We start from the raw sequence: 24,655 nt of genomic DNA on the forward strand, positions 1-24,655 counted from the left end.
TAAGGACAAACCAGGTTTCGTTTTCTTTTTTTCCATATGCATGCAACTGCCACTGTGTCACACCACTAGTACCACCGCAATGAGGACATTTCATCTGCCCAGGATTGCCAACCTTAATCCCCATTTCCCGTGGAGCCAGCCCTGGGCCTAGCCCTACTTTCAAACACAAATTACAGGTAAGATAAGCGTTTGGTGGGAGGTAGTATAATGGAGTATTAGGACTAGACGAGAGATTGACGGTAGTACTACTAAAGTCCTAGGACTCTTCAGGAAAACAAACTTACTGTTAAACCCCCACCCACCAGACTCAAAAGCAGTAAAAAACAGGTATGGTCAGATAAAGTTTAAAAAAGTATATTTATGTAGCCCTAACAAAATAATCTCCCTCAAGACCCTCCCTAACCCCAACGATTGTCTTTCAAAAGTCCCAAAAAGAACCCAACTCCCAAATCCCACCCCCCAAAAGTCTCTAAAAAAAGGGCAAGGGACACTACACTACTGGAGGGTGCTGTTGAATTTAGCGGCCAGGGCATCATACTCCTTGCGGAGGGTGGCATGGTCGAAGCGGAGGCCCTCCACCAAGTTCTTGTAGCTATGGACCTCCTGCTCCAGGTAGGACACTCTGAGGGATAAGCGGTGTTGGCGTGCCTTGCAACTCCTGTGGGGGGCAGCTGATGTCTTTGCTGCTCGGCGGTGGCGGTTGGCTTTGGTAGCCCGGCTCCGTACCGCTGGAGCACTGCGCTGGCTGGCAGCCCGTGGGGGCACGGAGGAGGATGCAGCTGTCCCAGTGGAGGATGTTGTGGTTCCACCGGTTGACTGCGTGTCCTCCTCCTCTAGGGCCACCAGCCGCCGATATTCGGCGACAGTGGCATCCAGCCTCCGTTGCCCGGCCATTCGAGCCTGCTCCCTCCGTGATGTCGATTTGGAAGGAGCAACTATATGAAGAAAGAAAGACATAGTCTGTAACCAATGCTCCTTAACATTAATAACACAAAGTGATTGAGCCGAAAGTTGTGTCACAGTACAAGTAGCAAATTGAAAGCACAGTACATAACTATTGAGGACAGTATCTATCTAACCTCCCACTTCTGCATCCTTGCTCTAACATTAGTGGGAGTTTAATGAACAAATTCTACGACCACTATGGACTTCCATTACAGTCGACTATGACAGTACACCAGTCTTATTCTTCTTCTTCTCTCTTGTTTAGGAAAATTGGTACGTTATCTTATGCAAGCCGGCAGAATGCCAGCGCAGTGAACTTGCACCCGAGAAAAACAGACGCACACCATGATGAGTGAGACAGACTTGCGTTACTGTACCGGTCCAGTACATTGCAGGTTGTGAAGCTATTACTTTTCTATTACGGGTGGCACTGAGAATACTCTGTTACAAGGGCTACTGCTTAATTAATTTAGCTTTCACCCTACAGTGCAAATGAGTACTAGAAAAGGAAAATGAAGAAGCTAAATAATTTGATTATCTATCACTTGACATGGGATGTATTTGATGACATATGGGATGACTTTAGGTGCTTTGCTTATTATTGAGTGAACAGTGATACACCCACACATGAATGACGTACTACTACGAAACTAAAGTTATTAAGAGAGGTTTGGAGTGTCCACCGTAATAACCGGATATATGCTGTGCTTGCAGTTGCAATACAAACTACTGCTACTATTCATGGTAGTATTTGGACAAATTTACAACTTCTTTTCCTTGCCTTCCTTACACTGGAACGGACGTGCGGGTGCGGTGTTACATGCTCTTCAAGGTAACACTTAGTTCATCCAGTGCAGTGACCATCTACTCTCTCTAGATACACATATGCTATCTAAGAGTCAGATAATACCATGCTCCAGGCATCCATCCATTCAAAGTATATGCACACATACAGTTTCTGTTTCACCCACCCAGGCTGTTCTCCTTTCACCCATCCTTGCTTCATCATTGACCCAGCCATGCACCATACCATATTCTTTCCTTCCCAGCTACCTCGGGTACCAAGCAAACACATATCATTCTTCTTTGCCAGCCATCATAAAATTTCTCGTCCTTCCACACTTACTTACACCCTTCTTTCGCTTTTCGTTCATCCCATCCATCAAGTTCATCTAAGATCTTATTGGGATTCTTCTCACCAAAAACTTCACAGCTAAGTCGAAGTACATTTAGAGGAGGCTACTACCTGGTTGATTTATAATACACCCGTGCAGAAAGCACACTATGCAGTCTTCAATCTCAATAAGTAAGGAATATGTAGCTTACCTCTTCCCGCCACCACCGTGTGAACCCTCACAGGAACGTTCGGCACTTGCACCGCCTCCTCCCCAGAGTCCTCCTCCAACACCACCACCTCCGCGCTGGCCCCGCCACCAGATGTTCCACCTACAAAGTACATTTAAGAATGTTAGAATACACCACTCACTACTATATAATATTTGGTCTAGGAGGAATAAAGAAATGTTAAAAAAAGAAATACAATGTAATAATTTGTAACTGTCTACTCTAAAGTAAAAATGTCCCTTTTTCCAGGGAAGGCTGTTGTCTTGCTGCACTTTTTGGCACAACTGATGAATGCTTGCTTTTTATTTTTAACACAGACCACTTTTTCTCCTAACAGAAGCTTGACTTCTAAGAACACGATCAGGGTCAAGCTCAAGTTCAAACCAGGTGAGAGCTCAGCTCGACCACAAGAAATGTGTCCAATTAATCGTTAGCACTAAGCACTTTTCCATTTTCAGTTAAACGTTTACTTTTATGACAAAGTTGATTTTAATAAATGTGTTTACTTTTAATAAAGCTTTTAAACTTAAATAGACTCTGTGGTTTTTGGTCCTCCAGACTAGAGTGGATGAGCTAAAGGTTTTGGAATTTTTGCAAGCATGAGTGCCTCTGACACTTCTTGACTCTGACTCCGTACTCTTGTCCTGCGTTGGATAATCTAATCATCATTGGGGATCAATCATCGGTGACTTTGGGAGCTAAAGGACTCTGCCACACTATCTAGTCAGTAAGGAGATTGGGGGTTCTTCAAAGTCTGATATCACTGAGGTATGTGGAAAGAAAGTCTACCTGCGCCTATTATAATTGATAAACAATGCACTATTTAGTGTTCATAGTTCGGTTTGTGCAGATTTGTCCCTGCAACAGTAGTAGAATGGATTGTCCTCCTATCCAAACCAAAAGTAAAGTAGTATCTTATTCTTTCTTGGTGGTCATTCACCTTTTTATTGTTGGCAATTGTCAAAGCATAAACATTTAGAAGACTTGAAAAGACATTATGGACAATCCCAGAGTACTGCACTCAGTGCATAGAGCTATTGCTGACTAGAATGGGAGTCCAATGGAATTGCCAAATGTGCAATCTTAGTTAGCTACACAGACAGACTAATAAGAATAATCTAGTAATACCACAGGGAGTCATAGTCGAGGCAGGATAAGAATTTAGATCCAGTCTACAAGAAGATCAAAGACGATTTAGAAAAAATTGAATGAGTAACGCTAGGAAAAAATAGGTACTCTATATTGAAATTAAAACTTACTGGGGCCAGCAAAGGAGCCCTCGCCTGCCCGATCCTGGCCTGCATCCTCCTGAACAGCACCCTCCTCCTCCTGTGTCCTCTTGCCCTTGGGGGGAGCTGATGTACAACATGAAAGAAAGAAAGACCAGAAAACATGGATGATATTTGTCAACCAAATCAAAAATTTCAAAAGAACAATAACAAAATATTTTGGCGAAATAGCAAATAGATAGACAACTATTCCACGGGATATATTTACCAATCTCATGTGGTATACTACGTTATTCGTATTGCCTGATTTGCGGACCGTTGACTTTGAAAGTTCCTATGTAACTCACTAAACAGACTACTAAAAAGGTTTGCCTAGGCCTGGCAGGCAGCAGTCCGCAGCACGCGAAGTGACAGACAAAGTCCGTCGTGCTTGCAGATCAGTGAATACTCAAACTATCAATCCACCTACCACCACCACTATTTCTTCTTATAGCCATGTGTCTAAAGGAAGTACTGGACTTCAGTCTGTTGGGGCTGATTTAGAAGCCCCTTGCGGCTCATTTTCCTCCATTGTTGCGTGACTTTTGTGACGCAGCGGCAGAACAAAAGAGGCGCCATGGTGCGGCGTATATAAAAAAAAAATGACGCATATGGGAGATGCATCACGTTGTAAAGCCCTGCGCCATCAGGGGGCGTTCCGGCGCAAGGGAGGGCGTTCCTGCGCAGGAACGAATCCTAAAAGTGGCTGAGGGAAATCTACAAGATGTCAATCAGTCACATTTAGGACAATGATGTGTGACTCAAACCCTGCGCCTGCTTGAAGCCGACGTACGGCTTGATGCAGCATTGGGGCGATAGGGCACCCCAGAGCATTGCTGGAGCTGCGCCATCGTTGGCACGCAACTCCAGCAATGCGCCGCCTTTACGGCACAGATACGTAAGGCTTCTGTGACGTTTTGGGCCCATGGGTGGTGTTGGTGGCATGGCGCACAATTACTGCCGCATCCCTGCTACTTTGCAGGGATGCGCCGGTAATTGAAAATATGACCCTTAGTGTCTAGCATTACGCAGTTCTTTACACTACACTCATACATAATTTCTCAGGCCAATGAAATGAACACAAAATACAAAACAAATAAGCATAGTAGCAAGGCTACTGAGAAGGAGAGCAGTGCACCTGAAATGCATAGAAGATTTTGAAATATAATTTACCTACAATGTAATCGGCAGCATTATTGCTCTTGGTAAAGAACAAAGATTTGCAAATAACAGAGCCGGATAAAACAGAGTAGTGATGAAATAGCTAGAAATAGCTACTACTACTCACCAAGCCCGGGGACCTCTACGCCGAGCACGTCCAGCAAGTCGCGTTCCCGGTCCATGACATCCGTCCAGCGGTGGGTGGCCTGGTGATAGGTGCGCCGGACCCCAGAGAGTTTAAACATGGCCCGGCACACCTTCTCCCACCGCTTCCGGCGCTCCTGGATGCCGTAGCCGGTTGCGATCTTGCCGCCTCCCAGGATGGTCTTGGGGAGGCGGCGCTGGACGTGGAATATTAGTGCGGCCACCTCCTCCGCACTAAAAATCTCCCGGGCTGTCACTGTCTCCCCCTCAAACGCCCGCACGGGAGCCGGGCACGGGGTGCGGGACCCTTCCCCTTCTCAGGGTGCTTCCCGGCTCCCTTTACCATGGTCTGGGCAGAAATTAAGTTAAATAATAAAGAAGAAATAGAATAGGGAAGAAGAAAAGAAAAGAGTTTAAAAAAGTAGTTTAAAATTAACAAAAAGTAGCAGAAAACACAAAAATATAGAGCTAGAAAAATAGAGGGATAGATAATAAGTAAAATAGATCAAAAAAACTTCAAACAAGCAAAGGATGGCAGAGATTCAGAGAGGATACAGAAAGCATGCCCAGAACCATAGCAATGAATGAGAAACAAGATGGCCGCGCCCGTTCACGACCGCGTGGGTAAGTTCGCGCGAGATTTTCCTCGCGATCACGTGCGAAATTGTACTAGCGAGCCGCACACTTTGCGAGATTACACATAGCGGCCGGAAACGAAATTACGTCACGCAAACAAGATGGCCGCGCCCGTGTACGACCGCTAGGGTAACTTGGCAAACGTATCGCTACAAGCGCCTTGCGAACACGCAAAAATACACGCGAACATACACGCCGCAAAAAAAAAAAGTGTATTCGCACGAATTCGCGGCTTCCGAAATCGATCTCGCATGGATTCGCGCCCCGCAAATCGCGCGAAATTGCAGAAAAACGATTTTAGCAAAAATGAAAGCAATCAGCAGGTGCAAAAGTTCAAACTTAACATTAGTAACCATTCACTCTAGTGCTTCCTGAGGGGCCCCTCCAGAGTTCAGTTGCCTATTTGCAACTATTCTATGACCCTGCTATGACCCAAACAGCAGGCTCATAGAATAGCTACAAGTAGACCATAAAGGTCCTGTGAAAAGAAATTGCACTGCAACAGAAAGCAAATTACAGATAAGGAAGGAAGCAGGTGCCAGCCAGACTGGAAGTTTCAAAATCACTGACACATTAATCAACCCCAAATTAATTCATGGCAGTTGAAGCAGGGCAGGTGTGCTTTTTTTCGCCCCCATAATCTACAGTGATAAACAAACCTAATGGGTGGCAGTGAGGATGTACCAGAGGGTGGCATGGGTGTACCAGAGGGTGGCAGTGGTGAAACAGAGGGTGCTGTGAACCTGTGATGATAAACCAGACACAGAAACAACATAGTCGCGGCCGTTGCGAGCCGAAAAGTAAGTTCGCAATTGCGAAATGGTCCACAAATCCTCGCGAACGCTCGCCAACACAAAAAACATAAAAATCCGCAAATCCGCGAGAGTTCGCGGATTTTGCGGATTGCGAATCCGTAAATTTGCAAATTCGCGTACGCCAGATCCGCTAGATCCGCCCATGCTTAGTTTGGTGTGCTTGCAAATCATGCATTGTCGACCCCTGGTGAGTTACATCTACTACTGCCGAAACAAGGCCAACGGAGGGACCAATGGGTGAGGCGGACTGGCCTCAAGGGCAATGGCGGAATGAGCGCTGGTGGAGCCCTGTGCAACAATGTTTGTTGGTGCCCTCTCAATGACTCCCTCCGCCACTGATTCCCTCACTACCACCCTTTAACAGTACCCCTCAAGTCTCCATAACCATATTCTCGCTCAGATGAATTTAACTTGATTTACAGCGCCGCTCAAACCAGTGAAAGGTGACAGAGCACTTTACATCACACTTCTTACACGGAGACAATTATTCATATGTGTGTAAATCTTTGTATATTAAATGTTACATAAGACAAAGGACTACAAGGTGTAGGAGTGACATGACATTCATACTAGTAGGCAGTATAGTTTAATAGTGATTGGTTTGGAGAAACACACTGAAATTAGGATGTAATATCATGATTGCGGGTTCTCTTTAATAACCAGAATTTATTTCTATTCAAATTAACCCTTTTGCAACAATAGGGTAAACCTGGGGAAAACATGAAAGTTAATAGCTCACTGTTCTATTGTAGGATTTTGACTTATAAACTGCAAGTATCAAAAGGATCTCACTGACAAAAGCAGTAACCCACTGACCCATTTACATTATGTGATCTGCATGGTACATGTTATTTGCAGCAGGCACATTAACCCTCTGAGCTACCTTTCCATGAGTCAAAACTTAAACTTGACAAAACTCCAGCTATCTCTACGAAGAATATTAATCACCGGAGTTATCATGACATTTTTAGGGAGAGGTGTGGCGCCGCGGCCAGGGCGACTGACGCTGGAATCTGGGGACCACGGTTCGATCCCCGGCTCCGGCGGCAGGTTAGCCCAGCACCATGTGACTCTGGGCAATAGCTCGCTTAATCTTCCCGACGGCCCCCAGCGCCTAGAGACCCTTACGGGTGATTGTGCGCTTTACAAATGTGGACTTTACTTTACTTTACTTTTTATTGTTGCCTAAAATTGAGAGCGGCCAGGCCTGCTCAGCGCTGTTCATGAATATTCTATTTCTGACGCATAGCATTTTAAATTTGAAGACGCAGTTGCATGCTCATATATGTTAGGCAATTTTAGCGTACTGGTGCTGCCTCATTGGCAGTGTACCTCAATTGCAGTATTGTCAGAGGGGCGCTAGAATATGGGAATAATGCATTTTAATGCTGTGATGTGGACACTAGCATTAAAATGCGTTAGTCGAAAGCCTGGTGCGGCCCTACGTAACCCAGCCCTGAAACTGCATTTTTTAACGTTTTCATGTTAATCGCAGTGCCCATCATGAGCTGAAACTAACATGAAAACTTGAACAAATGCACACAATCAACCCACAGCCCAGCTCTATTAAGAAAAGAAATGCAGCAACATAGCTGCCAAGGTTTCAAATTGACATTTGGGACGGTTTCAAACCTGCCTTAAAACATTCACTTGGATCTGTTCGTGAGAAAATGCACCGTCTTTTCACTTTTTAAAGCAAGTTTGGAGTGATATTTGGCGCTGCACCCACACGTGTGGTCTGGTTACTGGCGCACATAGCCTTGCTTGTGGCGCACATAGACCTTACACTGCCGCACACAGAGGAAAAATATTAGAGGGAACATTGGTTGTAAGGTCCTGGTCTCCTATTGGTTCTAGATGTTAGGGCTAGTGTTATGATTGGATAGTGTTAGGGATAGGATTCCCATTGGCTGAAGGGGTCACCTGATTACTAGGGCTATAGAAAAGGCCAGGCTTGGGGCGTCTCAGCTAAGGGCGGAGAGGACAAGGGGAGTTGCCTGTTTGAGCCTGTTAGGGGGAGAGGACAAGGGTAGTTGCCTGTTAAGGGCGGAGAGGACAAGGGTAGTAGCCTGAGCCTGTTTGAGCCTGTTTGAGCCGGTTCTGGATTCCAGTAGGTTTGAGCCGGTGGAGACGGTTTGAGATTCCAGCCGGTTTGAGCTGGTTTGAGCCGATTTGAGCCAGTTTGAACCTGTTTGAACCAGTTTAAACCGGGTTGAACCAGTTTACACCGGTTTGAACCAGTTTGAACCGGTTTACGGTTTGAGCCAGTTTGAACCAGTTTGAGCCTGTTTGAACTGGTTTGAGCCAGTTTGAACCAGTTTGAGCTAGTTTGAACCAGTTTGAACCAGTTTAAACCAGTTTGAACCGGTTTGAACCAGTTTAAACCAGTTTGAGCCTGTTTGAACCAGTTTGAGCCGGTTTGTGCCAGTTTGAACCAGTTTGAGCCAGTTTGAGCTGGTTTGAGCCAGTTTGAACCAGTTTGAACCGGTTTGAGCCAGTTTGAACCAGTTTAAACCGGTTTGAACCGGTTTACGGTTTGGGACTGAACCGGTTTGAGCCAGTTTGAAGCCGTTTGAGCCAGTTTGAACCAGTTTAAACCAGTTTGAGCTAGTTTGAACCCGTTTGAACCAGTTTAAACTGGTTTGAACGAGTTTAAACCAGTTTGAACTGGTTTACGGTTTGAGACAGTTTGAACCGGTTTGAGCCGGTTTGAGCCAGTCTCACAACCGGTTTGAATCAGTTTGAGCCAGTTTGAACCAGTTTGAGCCGGTTTGAGCTAGTTTGAACCAGTTTAAACCAGTTTGAGACGGTTTGAGCCAGTTTCAAGCGGTTTTGAAACAGTTTGAGCCAGTTTGAACCAGTTTGAGCCGGTTTGAGCCAGTTTGAGCCAGTTTGAACCAGTTTAACCGGTTTGAACCAGTTTGAACCAGTTTAAACCGGTTTTTGGTTTGAGCCAGTTTGAACCGGTTTGAGCCGGTTTGAGCCGGTTTGAGCCGGTTTGAGCCAGTTTGAACCGGTTTAAACCAGTTTGAACCAGTTTAAACCAGTGAGCTAGTTTGAACCAGTTTGAACCGCTTTGAACCAGTTTGAATCAGTTTAAACCAGTTTGAGCCGGTTTGAACCAGTTTGAACCAGTTTAAACCAGTTTGAACCCATTTAAACCAGTTTAAACTCATTTCAAACTGGCTCAAACTGGCTCAGTTTGAGCCGGTTTGAACTGGTTTGAACTGGTTTGAGCCGGTTTGAACTGATGCGGACACGCTGACTCTGCATATGCCTGACAATTCATTTCAGTGCGGTAATGAGGAGCACCACACTGAAATGCGTTAGTCTAACGCCTGATACCTGCTACTTGGCAGGACTAAAACCATTTGCCTCAGTGCCATGCAGTTTCTGTCATCAGCACTTCTCCCTTTTTTCACAAGAGCAGTTAAGCATGAATGGCAAAATATCCTAGATTGCAAATGTTTTCTATATAATTCTGGTTCTGCAATATGTACAGCATAATGCATCATCTGCTGCAGAATTTGACGATTTTAACGAATACATCGTTTGTAGCTCAAATGGATCAAATGTTGCTAAAAAATGTGAATTGTGTTTCTGCAAAGTGGACGGCCCTTTGCAAAGGTTGACTGATCACCTTTGTCACTGCTGGATTTGTATGTTACACTTGTACTACTACTAATAAGGCAAAATCTTTCCAGAGACTGTTAGCGTCGGTAAAAATGTAAAAATAATAAAGTATCAGAAAATATACTGCATTACATTCCAGCCTCTTTTTTGCTGCATAGTTTAGTTAACACTGCGGCATAAGTTTGAGCCAGTTTGAAGCCGTTTGAGCAAATTTGAACCAGTTGAAACCAGTTTGAGCCGGTTTGAACCAGTTTCAACTGGTTTGAGCTGGTTTGAGCCAGTTTGAACCAGTTTAAACCGATTTGAACCGGTTTACGGTTTGAGACAGTTTGAACCGGTTTGAACCGGTTTGAGCCAGTTTGAACCAGTTTGAGCTGGTTTGAGCCAGTTTGAATCAGTTTGTACCGGTTTGAGCCAGTTTGAACTGGTTTGAGCCACTTTGAAGCTGTTTGAGCCAATTTGAACCAGTTTAAACCAGTTTGAGCCGGTTTGAACCAGTTTCAACCGGTTTGAGCTAGTTTGAGCCAGTTTGAACCAGTTTAAACCGGTTTGAACCGGTTTATGGTTTGAGACAGTTTGAACCGGTTTGAGCCGGTTTGAGCCAGTTTGAACCAGTTTGAGCTGGTTTGAGCCAGTTTGAACCAGTTTGAACCGGTTTGAGCCAGTTTGAACCAGTTTGAGCTAGTTTGAACCAGTTTAAACCAGTTTGAGCCGGTTTGAGCCAGTTTCAAGCGGTTTGAAACAGTTTGAGCCAGTTTGAACCAGTCTGAGCCGGTTTGAGCCAGTTTGAGCCAGTTTGAACCAGTTTAAAGCGGTTTGAACCAGTTTGAACCAGTTTAAACCGGTTTTTGGTTTGAGCCAGTTTGAACCGGTTTGAGCCGGCTTGAGCCGGTTTGAGCCGGTTTGAACCGGTTTAAACCAGTTTGAACCTGTTTGAACCTGTTTAAACCAGTGAGCTAGTTTGAACCAGTTTGAACCGCTTTGAACCAGTTTGAATCAGTTTAAACCAGTTTGAGCCGGTTTGAACCAGTTTGAACCACTTTAAACCAGTTTGAACCCATTTAAACCAGTTTAAACTGGTTTCAAACTGGCTCAAACAGGCTCAGTTAGAGCCAGTTTGAACTGGTTTGAACCGGTTTGAGCCGGTTTGAACTGATGCGGACACGCTGACTATGCATATGCCTGACAATTCATTTCAGTGCGGTAATGAGGAGCACCACACTGAAATGCGTTAGTCTAACGCCTGATACCTGGTACTTGGCAGGACTAAAACCATTTGCCTCAGTGCCATGCAGTTTCTGTCATCAGCACTTCTCCCTTTTTTCACAAGAGCAGTTAAGCATGAATGGCAAAATATCCTAGATTGCAAATGTTTTCTATATAATTCTGGTTCTGCAATATGTACAGCATAATACATCATCTGCTGCAGAATTTGACGATTTTAACGAATACATCGTTTGTAGCTCAAATAGATCAAATGTTGCTAAAAAATGTGAATTGTGTTTCTGCAAAGTGGACGGCCCTTTGCAAAGGTTGACTGATCACCTTTGTCACTGCTGGATTTGTATGTTACACTTGTACTACTACTAATAAGGCAAAATCTTTCCAGAGACTGTTAGCGTCGGTAAAAATGTAAAAATAATAAAGTATCAGAAAATATACTGCATTACATTCCAGCCTCTTTTTTGCTGCATAGTTTAGTTAACACTGCAGCATAATTTTGTCCTCCATTGGTGCATAATTCCAGTGGCCCCAAAGCAGGCAGCACATGTTAAAAGTGCTTGAGCATGAAGCAGAGAGACTGTGAAGATTGTGAACTTAGTTTGGTCTGCTTGCAAATCATGCATTGTCGACCCCTGGTGAGTTACATCTACTACTGCTGAAACAAGGCCAACGGAGGGACCAATGGGTGAGGCGGACTGGCCTCAAGGGCAATGGCGGAATGAGCGCTGGTGGAGCCCTGTGCAACAATGTTTGTTGGTGCCCTCTCAATGACTCCCTCCGCCACTGATTCCCTCACTACCACCCTTTAACAGTACCCCTCAAGTCTCCATAACCATATTCTCGCTCAGATGAATTTAACTTGATTTACAGCGCCGCTCAAACCAGTGAAAGGTGACAGAGCACTTTACATCACACTTCTTACACGGAGACAATTATTCATATGTGTGTAAATCTTTGTATAGGAAATGTTACATAAGACAAAGGACTACAAGGTGTAGGAGTGACATGACATTCATACTAGTAGGCAGTGTAGTTTAATAGTGATTGGTTTGGAGAAACACACTGAAATTAAAATTTAATATCATGATTGCGGGTTCTCTTTAATAACCAGAATTTATTTCTATTCAAATTAACCCTTTTTGCAACAATAGGGTAATCAAACTGGGGAAAACATGAAAGTTAATAGCTCACTGTTCTATTGTAGGATTTTGACTTATAAACTGCAAGTATGAAAAGGATCTCACTGACAAAAGCAGTAACCCACTGACCCATTTACATTATGTGATCTGCATGGTACATGTTATTTGCAGCAGGCACATTAACCCTCTGAGCTACCTTTCCATGAGTCAAAACTTTAACTTGACAAAACTCCAGCTATCTCTACGAAGAATATTAATCACCGGAGTTATCATGACATTTTTATTGTTGCCTAAAATTGAGAGCGGCCAGGCCTGCTCAGCACTGTTCATGAACATTCTATTTCTGACGCATAGCATTTTAAATTTGAAGACGCAGTTGCATGCTCATATATGTTAGGCAATTTTAGCGTACTGGTGCTGCCTCATTGGCAGTGTACCTCAATTGCAGTATTGTCAGAGGGGCGCTAGAATATGGGAATAATGCATTTTAATGCTGTGATGTGGACACTAGCATTAAAATGCGTTAGTCGAAAGCCTGATGCGGCCCTACGTAACCCAGCCCTGAAACTGCATTTGTTAACATTTTCATGTTAATCGCAGTGCCCATCATGAGCTGAAACTAACATGAAAACTTGAACAAATGCACACAATCAACCCACAGCCCAGCTCTATTAAGAAAAGAAATGCAGCAACATAGCTGCCAAGGTTTCAAATTGACATTTGGGACGGTTTCAAACCTGCCTTAAAACATTCACTTGGATCTGTTCGTGAGAAAATGCACCGTCTTTTCACTTTTTAAAGCAAGTTTGGAGTGATATTTGGCGCTGCACCCACACGTGTGGTCTGGTTACTGGCGCACATAGCCTTGCTTGTGGCGCACATAGACCTTACACTGCTGCACACAGAGGAAAAATATTAGAGGGAACATTGGTTGTAAGGTCCTGGTCTCCTATTGGTTCTAGATGTTAGGGCTAGTGTTATGATTGGATAGTGTTAGGGATAGGATTCCCATTGGCTGAAGGGGTCACCTGATTACTAGGGCTATAGAAAAGGCTAGGCTTGGGGCGTCTCAGCTAAGGGCGGAGAGGACAAGGGGAGTTGCCTGTTTGAGCCTGTTAGGGGGAGAGGACAAGGGTAGTTGCCTGTTTGAGCCTGTTAAGGGCGGAGAGGACAAGGGTAGTAGCCTGAGCCTGTTTGAGCCTGTTTGAGCCGGTTCTGGATTCCAGTAGGTTTGAGCCGGTGGAGACGGTTTGAGATTCCAGCCGGTTTGAGCTGGTTTGAGCCGATTTGAGCCAGTTTGAACCGGTTTGAACCAGTTTAAACCGGGTTGAACCAGTTTACACTGGTTTGAACCAGTTTGAACCAGTTTACACCGGTTTCAACCAGTTTGAACCGGTTTACGGTTTGAGCCAATTTGAACCAGTTTGAGCCTGTTTGAACGGGTTTGAGCCTGTTTGAGCCAGTTTGAACCAGTTTGAGCTAGTTTGAACCAGTTTGAACGGGTTTAAACCAGTTTGAACCGGTTTGAACCAGTTTAAACCAGTTTGAGCCTGTTTGAACCAGTTTGAGCCGGTTTGTGCCGGTTTGAACCAGTTTGAGCCAGTTTGAGCTGGTTTGAGCCAGTTTGAACCAGTTTGAACCGGGTTGAGCCAGTTTGAACCAGTTTAAACCAGTTTGAACCGGTTTACAGTTTGAGACTGAACCGGTTTGAGCCAGTTTGAAGCCGTTTGAGCCAGTTTGAACCAGTTTAAACCAGTTTGAGCTGGTTTGAACCAGTTTCAATCGGTTTGAATCAGTTTGAGCCAGTTTGAACCAGTTTGAGCCGGTTTGAGCCAGTTTGAACCAGTTTACACCGGTTTTAGACAGTGAACTGGTTTGAGCCAGTTTGAAGAAGTAGTTTGAGCCAATTTGAACCAGTTTAAACCAGTTTGAGCCGGTTTGAACCAGTTTCAACCGGTTTGAGCTGGTTTGAGCCAGTTTGAACCAGTTTAAACCGGTTTGAACCGGTTTACGGTTTGAGACAGTTTGAACCGGTTTGAGCCGGTTTGAGCCAGTTTGAACCAGTTTGAGCTGGTTTGAGCCAGTTTGAACCAGTTTGAGCCGATTTGAGCCAGTTTCAAGCGGTTTGAAACAGTTTGAGCCAGTTTGAACCAGTTTGAGCCGGTTTGAGCCAGTTAGAGCCAGTTTAAACCAGTTTAAACCAGTTTGAACCAGTTTAAACCAGTGAGCCGGTTTGAACCAGTTTGAACTGCTTTGAACCAGTTTGAATCAGTTTAAACCAGTTTGAGCCGGTTTGAACCAGTTTGAACTGGTTTGAACCAGTTTCAACCGGTTTGAACCGGTTTTTGGTTTGAGCCAGTTTGAAACGGTTTGAACCGGTTTGAGCCAGTTTGAGCCAAGTTGAACCAGCTTAAACCGGTTTGAACCAGTTTAAACCGGTTTGAACCGGTTTTTGGTTTGAGCCAGTTTGAACCAGTTTGAGCCGGTTTGGGCCGGTTTGAGCCAGTTTGAGCCGGTTTAAACCAGTTTGAACCGGTTTGAACCAGTTTAAACCAGTGAGCCAGTTTGAACCAGTTTGAACCGCTTTGAACCAGTTTGAATCAGTTTAAACCAGTTTGAGCCGGTTTGAACCAGTTTAAACCAGTTTAAACCCATTTAAACATGTTTAAACTGGTTTCAAACTGGCTCAAACTGGCTCAGTTTGAGCCGGTTTGAACTGGTATGAACCGTTTTGAGCCGGTTTGAACTGATGCGGACACGCTGACTATGCATACGCCTGACAATTCATTTCAGTGCGGAAATGAGGAACACCACACTGAAATGCGTTAGTCTAACGCCTGATACCTGGTACTTGGCAGGACTAAAACCATTTGGCTCAGTGCCATGCAGTTTCTGTCATCAGCACTTCTCCCTTTTTTCACAAGAGCAGTTAAGCATGAATGGCAAAATATCCTAGATTGCAAATGTTTTCTATATAATTCTGGTTCTGCAATATGTACAGCATAATGCATCATCTGCTGCAGAATTTGACGATTTTAACGAATACATCGTTTGTAGCTCAAATGGATTAAAAGTTGCTAAAAAATGTGAATTGTGTTTCTGCAAAGTGGACAGCCCTTTGCAAAGGTTGACTGATCACCTTTGTCACTGCTGGATTTGTATGTTACACTTGTACTACTACTAATAAGGCAAAATCTTTCCAGAGACTGTTAGCGTCGGTAAAAATGTAAAAATAATAAAGTATCAGAAAATATACTGCATTACATTCCAGCCTCTTTTTTGCTGCATAGTTTAGTTAACACTGCGGCATAATTTTGTCCTCCATTGGTGCATAATTCCAGTGGCCCCAAAGCAGGCAGCACATGTTAAAAGTGCTTGAGCATGAAGCAGAGAGACTGTGAAGATTGTGAACTTAGTTTGGTCTGCTTGCAAATCATGCATTGTCGACCCATGGTGAGTTACATCTACTACTGCTGAAACAAGGCCAACGGAGGGACCAATGGGTGAGGCGGACTGGCCTCAAGGGCAATGGTGGAATGAGCGCTGGTGGAGCCCTGTGCAACAATGTTTGTTGGTGCCCTCTCAATGACTCCCTCCGCCACTGATTCCCTCACTACCACCCTTTAACAGTACCCCTCAAGTCTCCATAACCATATTCTCGCTCAGATGAATTTAACTTGATTTACAGCGCCGCTCAAACCAGTGAAAGGTGACAGAGCACTTTACATCACACTTCTTACACGGAGACAATTATTCATATGTGTGTAAATCTTTGTATAGGAAATGTTACATAAGACAAAGGACTACAAGGTGTAGGAGTGACATGACATTCATACTAGTAGGCAGTATAGTTTAATAGTGATTGGTTTGGAGAAAAACACTGAAATTAGAATGTAATATCATGATTGCGGGTTCTCTTTAATAACCAGAATTTATTTCTATTCAAATTAACCCTTTTTGCAACAATAGGGTAATCAAACTGGGGAAAACATGAAAGTTAATAGCTCACTGTTCTATTGTAGGATTTTGACTTATAAACTGCAAGTATCAAAAGGATCTCACTGACAAAAGCAGTAACCCACTGACCCATTTACATTATGTGATCTGCATGGTACATGTTATTTGCAGCAGGCACATTAACCCTCTGAGCTACCTTTCCATGAGTCAAAACTTAAACTTGACCAAACTCCAGCTATCTCTACAAAGAATATTAATCACCGGAGTTATCATGACATTTTTAGGGAGAGGTGTGGCGCCGCGGCCAGGGCGACTGACGCTGGAATCTGGGGACCACGGTTCGATCCCCGGCTCCGGCGGCAGGTTAGCCCAGCACCATGTGACTCTGGGCAATAGCTCGCTTAATCTTCCCGACGGCCCCCAGCGCCTAGAGACCCTTACGGGTGATTGTGCGCTTTACAAATGTGGACTTTACTTTACTTTACTTTTTATTGTTGCCTAAAATTGAGAGCGGCCAGGCCTGCTCAGCGCTGTTCATGAATATTCTATTTCTGACGCATAGCATTTTAAATTTGAAGACGCAGTTGCATGCTCATATATGTTAGGCAATTTTAGCGTACTGGTGCTGCCTCATTGGCAGTGTACCTCAATTGCAGTATTGTCAGAGGGGTGCTAGAATATGGGAATAATGCATTTTAATGCTGTGATGTGGACACTAGCATTAAAATGCGTTAGTCGAAAGCCTGGTGCGGCCCTACGTAACCCAGCCCTGAAACTGCATTTTTTAACATTTTCATGTTAATCGCAGTGCCCATCATGAGCTGAAACTAACATGAAAACTTGAACAAATGCACACAATCAACCCACAGCCCAGCTCTATTAAGAAAAGAAATGCAGCAACATAGCTGCCAAGGTTTCAAATTGACATTTGGGACGGTTTCAAACCTGCCTTAAAACATTCACTTGGATCTGTTCGTGAGAAAATGCACCGTCTTTTCACTTTTTAAAGCAAGTTTGGAGTGATATTTGGCGCTGCACCCACACGTGTGGTCTGGTTACTGGCGCACATAGCCTTGCTTGTGGCGCACATAGACCTTACACTGCCGCACACAGAGGAAAAATATTAGAGGGAACATTGGTTGTAAGGTCCTGGTCTCCTATTGGTTCTAGATGTTAGGGCTAGTGTTATGATTGGATAGTGTTAGGGATAGGATTCCCATTGGCTGAAGGGGTCACCTGATTACTAGGGCTATAGAAAAGGCCAGGCTTGGGGCGTCTCAGCTAAGGGCGGAGAGGACAAGGGGAGTTGCCTGTTTGAGCCTGTTAGGGGGAGAGGACAAGGGTAGTTGCCTGTTAAGGGCGGAGAGGACAAGGGTAGTAGCCTGAGCCTGTTTGAGCCTGTTTGAGCCGGTTCTGGATTCCAGTAGGTTTGAGCCAGTGGAGACGGTTTGAGATTCCAGCCGGTTTGAGATGGTTTGAGCCGATTTGAGCCAGTTTGAACCGGTTTGAACCAGTTTAAACCGGTTTGAACCAGTTTAAACCGGGTTGAACCAGTTTACACCGGTTTGAACCAGTTTGAACCGGTTTATGGTTTGAGCCAGTTTGAACCAGTTTGAGCCTGTTTGAACCGGTTTGAGCCAGTTTGAACCAGTTTGAGCTAGTTTGAACCAGTTTGAACCAGTTTAAACCAGTTTGAACCGGTTTGAACCAGTTTGAACCAGTTTGAGCCGGTTTGAACCAGTTTGAGCCGGTTTGTGCCAGTTTGAACCAGTTTGAGACAGTTTGAGCTGGTTTGAGCCAGTTTGAACCAGTTTGAACCGGTTTGAGCCAGTTTGAACCAGTTTAAACTGGTTTGAACCGGTTTACGGTTTGGGACTGAACCGGTTTGAGCCAGTTTGAAGCCGTTTGAGCCAGTTTGAACCAGTTTAAACCAGTTTGAGCTTGTTTGAACCCGTTTGAACCAGTTTAAACCGGTTTGAACGAGTTTAAACCAGTTTGAACCGGTTTACGGTTTGAGACAGTTTGAACCGGTTTGAGCCGGTTTGAGCCAGTCTCACAACCGGTTTGAATCAGTTTGAGCCAGTTTGAACCAGTTTGAGCCGGTTTGAGCTAGTTTGAACCAGTTTAAACCAGTTTGAGCCGGTTTGAGCCAGTTTCAAGCGGTTTGAAACAGTTTGAGCCAGTTTGAACCAGTTTGAGCCGGTTTGACCCAGTTTGAGCCAGTTTGAACCAGTTTAACCGGTTTGAACCAGTTTGAACCAGTTTAAACCGGTTTTTGGTTTGAGCCAGTTTGAACCGGTTTGAGCCGGTTTGAGCCGGTTTGAGCCAGTTTGAACCGGTTTAAACCAGTTTGAACCAGTTTAAACCAGTGAGCTAGTTTGAACCAGTTTGAACCGCTTTGAACCAGTTTGAATCAGTTTAAACCAGTTTGAGCCGGTTTGAACCAGTTTGAACCAGTTTAAACCAGTTTGAACCCATTTAAACCAGGTTAAACTCGTTTCAAATTGGCTCAAATTGGCTCAGTTTGAGCCGGTTTGAACTGGTTTGAACCGGTTTGAGCCGGTTTGAACTGATGCGGACACGCTGACTCTGCATATGCCTGACAATTCATTTCAGTGCGGTAATGAGGAGCACCACACTGAAATGCGTTAGTCTAACGCCTGATACCTGCTACTTGGCAGGACTAAAACCATTTGCCTCAGTGCCATGCAGTTTCTGTCATCAGCACTTCTCCCTTTTTTCACAAGAGCAGTTAAGCATGAATGGCAAAATATCCTAGATTGCAAATGTTTTCTATATAATTCTGGTTCTACAATATGTACAGCATAATGCATCATCTGCTGCAGAATTTGACGATTTTAACGAATACATCGTTTGTAGCTCAAATGGATCAAATGTTGCTAAAAAATGTGAATTGTGTTTCTGCAAAGTGGACGGCCCTTTGCAAAGGTTGACTGATCACCTTTGTCACTGCTGGATTTGTATGTTACACTTGTACTACTACTAATAAGGCAAAATCTTTCCAGAGACTGTTAGCGTCGGTAAAAATGTAAAAATAATAAAGTATCAGAAAATATACTGCATTACATTCCAGCCTCTTTTTTGCTGCATAGTTTAGTTAACACTGCGGCATAATTTTGTCCTCCATTGGTGCATAATTCCAGTGGCCCCAAAGCAGGCAGCACATGTTAAAAGTGCTTGAGCATGAAGCAGAGAGACTGTGAAGATTGTGAACTTAGTTTGGTGTGCTTGCAAATCATGCATTGTCGACCCCTGGTGAGTTACATCTACTACTGCTGAAAAAAGGCCAACGGAGGGACCAATGGGTGAGGCGGACTGGCCTCAAGGGCAATGGCGGAATGAGCGCTGGTGGAGCCCTGTGCAACAATGTTTGTTGGTGCCCTCTCAATGACTCCCTCCGCCACTGATTCCCTCACTACCACCCTTTAACAGTACCCCTCAAGTCTCCATAACCATATTCTCGCTCAGATGAATTTAACTTGATTTACAGCGCCGCTCAAACCAGTGAAAGGTGACAGAGCACTTTACATCACACTTCTTACACGGAGACAATTATTCATATGTGTGTAAATCTTTGTATAGGAAATGTTACATAAGACAAAGGACTACAAGGTGTAGGAGTGACATGACATTCATACTAGTAGGCAGTGTAGTTTATTAGTGATTGGTTTGGAGAAACACACTGAAATTAGAATTTAATATCATGATTGCCGGTTCTCTTTAATAACCAGAATTTATTTCTATTCAAATTAACCCTTTTTGCAACAATAGGGTAATCAAACTGGGGAAAACATGAAAGTTAATAGCTCACTGTTCTATTGTAGGATTTTGACTTATAAACTGCAAGTATCAAAAGGATCTCACTGACAAAAGCAGTAACCCACTGACCCATTTACATTATGTGATCTGCATGGTACATGTTATTTGCAGCAGGCACATTAACCCTCTGAGCTACCTTTCCATGAGTCAAAACTTCAACTTGACAAAACTCCAGCTATCTCTACGAAGAATATTAATCACCGGAGTTATCATGACATTTTTATTGTTGCCTAAAATTGAGAGCGGCCAGGCCTGCTCAGCGCTGTTCATGAATATTCTATTTCTGACGCATAGCATTTTAAATTTGAAGACGCAGTTGCATGCTCATATATGTTAGGCAATTTTAGCGTACTGGTGCTGCCTCATTGGCAGTGTACCTCAATTGCAGTATTGTCAGAGGGGCGCTAGAATATGGGAATAATGCATTTTAATGCTGTGATGTGGACACTAGCATTAAAATGCGTTAGTCGAAAGCCTGGTGCGGCCCTACGTAACCCAGCCCTGAAACTGCATTTGTTAACGTTTTCATGTTAATCGCAGTGCCCATCATGAGCTGAAACTAACATGAAAACTTGGACAAATGCACACAATCAACCCACAGCCCAGCTCTATTAAGAAAAGAAATGCTGCAACATAGCTGCCAAGGTTTCAAATTGACATTTGGGACGGTTTCAAACCTGCCTTAAAACATTCACTTGGATCTGTTCGTGAGAAAATGCACAGTCTTTCCACTTTTTAAAGCAAGTTTGGAGTGATATTTGGCGCTGCACCCACACGTGTGGTCTGGTTACTGGCGCACATAGCCTTGCTTGTGGCGCACATAGACCTTACACTGCCGCACACAGAGAAAAAATATTAGAGGGAACATTGGTTGTAAGGTCCTGGTCTCCTATTGGTTCTAGATGTTAGGGCTAGTGTTATGATTGGATAGTGTTAGGGATAGGATTCCCATTGGCTGAAAGGGTCACCTGACTACTAGGGCTATAGAAAAGGCCAGGCTTGGGGCGTCTCAGCTAAGGGCGGAGAGGACAAGGGGAGTTGCCTGTTTGAGCCTGTTAGGGGAGAGGACAAGGGTAGTTGCCTGTTTGAGCCTGTTAAGGGCGGAGAGGACAAGGGTAGTAGCCTGAGCCTGTTTGAGCCTGCTTGAGCCGGTTCTGGATGAACCGGTTTGAGCCAGTTTGACCCAGTTTAAACCGGTTTGAACTGGTTTACGGTTTGATACTGAACCGGTTTGAGCCAGTTTGAAGCCGTTTTAGCCAGTTTGAACCAGTTTAAACCAGTTTGAGCCGGTTTGAACCAGTTTCAACCGGTTTGAGCTGGTTTGAGCCAGTTTGAACGAGTTTAAACTGGTTTGAACCGGTTTACGGTTTGAGACTGAACAGGTTTCAGCCGGTTTGAGCCAGTTTTAACCAGTTTGAGCCAGTTTGAACCAGTTTGAACCAGTTTGAATCAATTTTAACCACTTTGAACCGGTTTGAGCCAGTTTGAACCAGTTTAAACCAGTTTGAGCCGGTTTGAGCCAGTCTCAACTAGTTTGTATCAGTTTGAACCAGTTTGAACCAGTTTGAGCCGGTTTGAGCCAGTTTGAACCAGTTTAAACCGTTTTGAGCCAGTTTGAACTGGTTTGAGCCAGTTTGAAGCCGTTTGAGCCAATTTGAACCAGTTTAAACCAGTTTGAGCCGGTTTGAACCAGTTTCAACCGGTTTGAGCTGGTTTGAGCCAGTTTGAACCAGTTTAAAATGGTTTGAACCGGTTTACGATCTGAGACAGTTTGAACCGGTTTGAGCCAGTTTGAACCAGTTTGACCTGGTTTGAGCCAGTTTGAGCCGGTTTGAGCCGGTTTGAGCCAGTTTGAACCGGTTTAAACCAGTTTGAACCAGTTTAAACCAGTGAGCCGGTTTGAACCAGTTTGAACCGCTTTGAACCAGTTTGAATCAATTTAAACCAGTTTGAGCCGGTTTGAACCAGTTTGAACCGGTTGTAAGGTCCTGGTCTCCTATTGGTTCTAGATGTTAGGGCTAGTGTTTTGATTGGATAGTGTTAGGGATAGGATTCCCATTGGCTGAAGGGGTCACCTGATTACTAGGGCTATAGAAAAGGCCAGGCTTGGGGCGTCTCAGCTAAGGGCGGAGAGGACAAGGGGAGTTGCCTGTTTGAGCCTGTTAGGGGGAGAGGACAAGGGTAGTTGCCTGTTAAGGGCGGAGAGGACAAGGGTAGTAGCCTGAGCCTGTTTGAGCCTGTTTGAGCCGGTTCTGGATTCCAGTAGGTTTGAGCCGGTGGAGACGGTTTGAGATTCCAGCCGGTTTGAGATGGTTTGAGCCGATTTGAGCCAGTTTGAACCGGTTTGAACCAGTTTAAACCGGTTTGAACCAGTTTAAACCGGGTTGAACCAGTTTACACCGGTTTGAACCAGTTTGAACCGGTTTATGGTTTGAGCCAGTTTGAACCAGTTTGAGCCTGTTTGAACCAGTTTGAGCCAGTTTGAACCAGTTTGAGCTAGTTTGAACCAGTTTGAACCAGTTTAAACCAGTTTGAACCGGTTTGAACCAGTTTAAACCAGTTTGAGCCTGTTTGAACCAGTTTGAGCCGGTTTGGGCCAGTTTGAACCAGTTTGAGACAGTTTGAGCTGGTTTGAGCCAGTTTGAACCAGTTTGAACCGGTTTGAGCCAGTTTGAACCAGTTTAAACCGGTTTGAACCGGTTTACGGTTTGGGACTGAACCGGTTTGAGCCAGTTTGAAGCCGTTTGAGCCAGTTTGAACCAGTTTAAACCAGTTTGAGCTGGTTTGAACCCGTTTGAACCAGTTTAAACCGGTTTGAACGAGTTTAAACCAGTTTGAACTGGTTTACGGTTTGAGACAGTTTGAACCGGTTTGAGCCGGTTTGAGCCAGTCTCACAACCGGTTTGAGCCAGTTTGAACCAGTTTGAGCCGGTTTGAGCTAGTTTGAACCAGTTTAAACCAGTTTGAGCCGGTTTGAGCCAGTTTCAAGCGGTTTGAAACAGTTTGAGCCAGTTTGAACCAGTTTGAGCCGGTTTGACCCAGTTTGAGCCAGTTTGAACCAGTTTAACCGGTTTGAACCAGTTTGAACCAGTTTGAAGCGGTTTTTGGTTTGAGCCAGTTTGAACCGGTTTGAGCCGGTTTGAGCCGGTTTGAGCCAGTTTGAACCGGTTTAAACCAGTTTGAACCAGTTTAAACCAGTGAGCTAGTTTGAACCAGTTTGAACCGCTTTGAACCAGTTTGAATCAGTTTAAACCAGTTTGAGCCGGTTTGAACAAATTTGAACCAGTTTAAACCAGTTTGAACCCATTTAAACCAGTTTAAACTCGTTTCAAACTGGCTCAAATTGGCTCAGTTTGAGCCAGTTTTAACTGGTTTGAACCGGTTTGAGCCGGTTTGAACTGATGCGGACACGCTGACTCTGCATATGCCTGACAATTCATTTCAGTGCGGAGGAGCACCACACTGAAATGCGTTAGTCTAACGCCTGATACCTGCTACTTGGCAGGACTAAAACCATTTGCCTCAGTGCCATGCAGTTTCTGTCATCAGCACTTCTCCCTTTTTTCACAAGAGCAGTTAAGCATGAATGGCAAAATATCCTAGATTGCAAATGTTTTCTATATAATTCTGGTTCTGCAATATGTACAGCATAATGCATCATCTGCTGCAGAATTTGACGATTTTAACGAATACATCGTTTGTAGCTCAAATGGATCAAATGTTGCTAAAAAATGTGAATTGTGTTTCTGCAAAGTGGACGGCCCTTTGCAAAGGTTGACTGATCACCTTTGTCACTGCTGGATTTGTATGTTACACTTGTACTACTACTAATAAGGCAAAATCTTTCCAGAGACTGTTAGCGTCGGTAAAAATGTAAAAATAATAAAGTATCAGAAAATATACTGCATTACATTCCAGCCTCTTTTTTGCTGCATAGTTTAGTTAACACTGCGGCATAATTTTGTCCTCCATTGGTGCATAATTCCAGTGCCCCCAAAGCAGGCAGCACATGTTAAAAGTGCTTGAGCATGAAGCAGAGAGACTGTGAAGATTGTGAACTTAGTTTGGTGTGCTTGCAAATCATGCATTGTCGACCCCTGGTGAGTTACATCTACTACTGCTGAAAAAAGGCCAACGGAGGGACCAATGGGTGAGGCGGACTGGCCTCAAGGGCAATGGTGGAATGAGCGCTGGTGGAGCCCTGTGCAACAATGTTTGTTGGTGCCCTCTCAATGACTCCCTCCGCCACTGATTCCCTCACTACCACCCTTTAACAGTACCCCTCAAGTCTCCATAACCATATTCTCGCTCAGATGAATTTAACTTGATTTACAGCGCCGCTCAAACCAGTGAAAGGTGACAGAGCACTTTACATCACACTTCTTACACGGAGACAATTATTCATATGTGTGTAAATCTTTGTATAGGAAATGTTACATAAGACAAAGGACTACAAGGTGTAGGAGTGACATGACATTCATACTAGTAGGCAGTGTAGTTTAATAGTGATTGGTTTGGAGAAACACACTGAAATTAGAATTTAATATCA

Source organism: Lissotriton helveticus, chromosome 9 (genome assembly GCF_964261635.1).
Source record: "Lissotriton helveticus chromosome 9, aLisHel1.1, whole genome shotgun sequence".
Lineage (NCBI taxonomy): Eukaryota > Metazoa > Chordata > Amphibia > Caudata > Salamandridae > Lissotriton > Lissotriton helveticus.